Raw genomic sequence first — 4,820 nt, forward strand, 5'->3', positions numbered from 1 at the left:
CAAATGACAACGCTTCAAAAGGAGGCAGTGACTGACAGCTGACAAAACAACAGATAACCGTAGGTCGGATTGATTTATTATAAGACTCAGGTCACCCCAGGTACACCAAATGAGAAAAGAAAGTCTTAAAAAAAATGCTTTAAATAGGCTTTTATGGCTACCCGATGTTCTCTATCTTCACAAAAAAGAAACAAGTTAGACTCCCTTTGGTACGGCAACATATTCCCCTATATCCTCTTCAATCAAGCGATTGTATTTCAATTGTGCACAGAAGCAAATCTGAGCCTGAAAACATGATACTCGCACAACCCAATCCAAAGATACCTGGGGAAAAAGTGCAAGAGGGGCAACGTATATAAATAAATGAGAACAACTGAGTCAACAGTCTGTAGATATCGCAGAGAGTCGGGGGAGTGGGAAAGCAAACAGGGAAGGCGTGTACAGGTTCACGTGATGGCACAGAGAGTAATCGTCCTAACCGTAAAAACCCAATACGTGATTCATCACAGCCATGGCGCGTAGCTTCACTAACTACCTCCTCTGTGACTGCAGCGGCCTCAAGGGACCACCGCTACCAAGTGTCATAGCCCTCCTCTGGAGCAGCCATCTCACTGTGACATCAGCAGTGTCCCTTCCCATCGCTAACCCCCTCCCCCCCCCCCCATCCTAAAAATACTTACAACCTCCACAACCAGATATGGAAAGGACTTCTGATTATGTGTCATCTTGTGCGACAGTGCGCCCACACTTCTCGAGGCATAAAAACCTGTCTGTGTCATGCTTGAATCACGAGGAGTGAAATGACAACAAACTGTTAAGCATCACACTTTGGTCATTAGGGTTATAATATGTTTACTGCTTCTGTTTCTTTGCATCCGCATCATCAATATTTACACTGTCATCCTCAGCAGCAGCATCAGTATGCCTCTACAGTTGTGCCTCCAGCTCGGCAGCCAATCAGCCAGGCAGACAGAGGAAAGGCCCCAGCCTGACTCTGCAATGCTGTACTGAGCTCGTATGCCGCCACTGACCCGAAACAAACTCCCTCAAGACCCAGTGCCTGGATGCAGCCAAGCCGGCAGTCACTGCAAAGCACCGTGGTCACTGGGGCCTAACCGCCTTCATTACCCAATCACATTTACTAATACTTAATCTAACCAGGAGAAGATAATATCGCTCCTCTTTGCCAAACTCAATATGAGACACGCAGGGCTGACCGCTCTCTCTGGCCAGCTCATTTCAAACAGCACATAGTGAACCGTGCCCAGGCTTACAGTGATGACTCGCTTCTTTCCACCACCGTCTTTACTAACACATGATCGGATACTTGGTCAAGCTTCGCCAGACAACTCTCCCAAGGCACATTCACGGACTCGTGAGAAGGGAGGCAGGAAAGGAATCGCCACTGTCCATTTTTCAGGCGACCCTCTTCCATTGAGGTGACTGAGGGGGTGGTTCAACATTTGTAATGATGTCAATTCATTGGATTAGAGCGTTCATTTTGAATGATTAACCCATGCCATTCCTCCAACTATTATTCAATAATTAATGCTAGGACAGTCATCATGATCCCCAAAGGGCCCACATCCAGGCATGGACAGGGGACTCAATCAAACCAATCAGGGCTAATTATATCCACCTCGCCGTCACAGACAGCTTAGCATTTCCAGCATTTCGACTGTGAATGGGTCAGCGCTTATGCTCTCTCTGCCCTGCCTGGTTACTTGAGAGTCAAATCCTGCAATATTAAGCACAAAAACAGAATCCCAAATCAGCATACCCAAGTTCAGGCATGGCGAGAAGAACAGACTTTGTGATATAATTCCAGCCTCTCAAATCGGGGGTGGGGGGGGGGGCCTCCTCTTTGCTGCATCGAGGCCGCTGAAGGTTGTTCCCACAATCTTCACCTCTCATGGCTGATCAGTGACTCTCCGTTCACCCTTCAACCTGTGTACACCAGCAAGTCATGCTGCAATCGATCAATGACAGCCTTGCCCTATGAAGAGATCAGCGACCAGCTTGCCCTGATTAGAGCCGTTTTACTGTCATCTAGAATCCCCAAGCCTCTCGTGCTCTCTCTCTCTCTCTCTCTCTCTCTCTCTCTCTGCTATGCACATAAATAAGAGTATGCCCATAAACACATACACACACAGACACCAAATTTAGGGCAACAGTTACTCTCTTCGCGTTCTAATTTAGCAACGTAGGCATCCCTCAGAATAAATGTGTCTTTTGTACTTACAGGTACAGTATGGATGAGCTAAAGGCTAACCACACTGACCCTTTGTTTTTAGTTTTGCAGGATTTGCCAAGAGTCCGCTTCACCTCTGGAAATAATCTGCAATGGCTCCACAGTTTGAGGCAAAGGTGGGGGGAGGAGCTGAGCATTATCTCAAAGTCACACCTTGCCTCTAAGCCAGGTGTGCAGGTGTAATTTACCATGTCACTGTTAACCTGCTTGCTTGTTTTCATCAAACTCATCAGCCATGCATAAGTGGTGTGCCTCAGAAATTAAAGAGCAGCCTGGCCTGATTCCTCAAATGACTGAAATCGCTCAGCCGGTACTTCATTTGCAACACAGGAAGGAGGAAACGCTCCGTTTTGTGAGGAAAGAGTGCTGCGTGTTTAAGTAAATAGTTGATCATTAAGATTAGTAAGATGACCACAGGCTGGGACTGCTGTCTTTTTTATTCTTTTACAGTTGCACAACAGTCGAGAAAAAAAAAAAAAAACCTTATCAGGTCTGTTCACCGTAAAAAGGATGTTGGATGATTTCAGCTCGCTTTCAGGGAATGTCTTCAGTAACATTCACCACAATGGTTGAACATGAGACAAAGGTTACAGATTTAGATTTGTCATTTGTTTATTTGCGTCTTTTGTTTTTGTTTTCAAATTTGAATTCAGTTTTTAATGCTGGTTTGTTTAGTTTAGAGTTTGTGAAAATGTTCAGGTTAGTTTAGCTTTAATAAGGTTTAGTTTCGATGGAACATGGGAAACCTGTCAAGAGAGCAAGTATCATAAACACAAACACAAGGATGAACAACCATTGCCATCCATAAAAGATGTGTTTTTTTAAACTGTGATATTGGTCAGCCCCTTCAAAATTGAAGTGTTCCTGTGTGCTTGTTTCAAAGACAAAAACTAAGGACATTTTCTCTATCATCTGATGGTATATTTAGTCTGTTTTGTAAACACACAATACAGTTTTCGTTATTTTTTTGTAAAGCGTTGTTTATATTACAGTACATTTTTTTTAGCATTTTAGTTTTTAAAAATATCACTTTAGACCAGCACAGATGTTGCCCAAGTTGTGATGTCAATGCCGCCCTTCTTACATGACTGTACAAATTCAGGACATAACCCCAACCCCCACATGATGGTTTTCTACGGCCCAAATCCCCGAGAATCCACATCTCTCATTCATAAAACCCCATCATGGACCTCTTTACTGAGTGGCCTCTTTCTGATAAATGGATGGATACCTTAAGGTAGCCTGGACCACTTTTCAACTCGGTAACACTTTGGGAACAAGAAGAGAGCAGCAGCAGAGTTCAAGACGAACAAATTTCACTGACATGTTGGCCTCGCTTTTCCAGCATTGAGACATCTTGATATTTTGAAGCATTGCCTTGAGCTGGTTGGACCTTGCCTTTAGATGGGATATCATGTGGCGAGCCTCTTATGAAGTCGGGGCCTCACAATGACTGGTGCTGGTGTACACAGCTCATGATGAGCTGGTAGAAAATCCTCACTGCTTGTACTTTCATAACAACGCCCACAATATGATTGGATAAAACACGTACTTTAACAGACAGAATAAAAACTTACAATCCCCTTAAAATTTTATGTCTACAGGCCCATTTTGGATGTATTGGAAAGAAGATGCTATGAAACGCGGATCATAAATGGTATGTGTCATGGTCAGTGCTTGACTGTTGATGCCTGAGAAGTTTACAGGTACTGTAACAAGCACTAAACTGGAAACAGGTGCATGAATAAAAATCGCAGGATATAAAATTTGGGCAACAAAACAGAAGTGCATAATCGGCCTGTGGGGGTAACAAAATATTTAAACGACAGTAGCCATCCACAGCAGTATTGCAGGAATTCCTTTAAATTCTTCTTCTCTTTTTTACTGCCTGCAAGCCTCGTTTGAATCTAACAGGAATACATTTCTGTGAATAGCAGCTCATACATCTTATGTAATGGTCATTGCTTATGTGTTTCCATCGTTAAATCGAAAACAGGTCCATGAAAAAAAAAATCAAAGGACATAAAATGAAGGCTACAAACATGAAATCTGTCAGGATAACAGAAATATGAACCACATGACATGTTCACATAAAGATGCCTCCTCCAGGATTCCCCATATGTATACACTCCGAAGAGTCTCCCTTCCTCACATGCAAATCTGCAAAAACTTGCTGTGTTAGCGGTTGCAATACCCCCACATCCCCTCTTGTTCAGACCCATTGGCTACACAACTCAACACTCCCTCCCCACCCCTCTCTTGTCTAATCCTGCCCCAGTGCCCCACTTCACCTTCCAACACCCCATTAATAACTTATTCTCTCTATCATAAAAACTCCGGAGCTCATCCAGCTGGTCCACAGCTCACACTCACACACATTGCCAGCAATCTCCTCCCGCCAGTCCCAGCCCCATTCGGATTTCTCTGAAACACTGCACATTAGCATTTAAATCCTCTCATAACCGTATCATTGTGTTGCAGATAGAGGCAGTAGATCTTCATTCATCAGTCCTAATCTATCTGCTCCTTGTTCTCAGCCAGAGGGGCCCCCAGGCTCTGACTCAGAGCT

The sequence above is a fragment of the Symphodus melops genome (assembly GCF_947650265.1).
Source record: "Symphodus melops genome assembly, chromosome: 17".
In the NCBI taxonomy this organism is placed as follows: domain Eukaryota; kingdom Metazoa; phylum Chordata; class Actinopteri; order Labriformes; family Labridae; genus Symphodus; species Symphodus melops.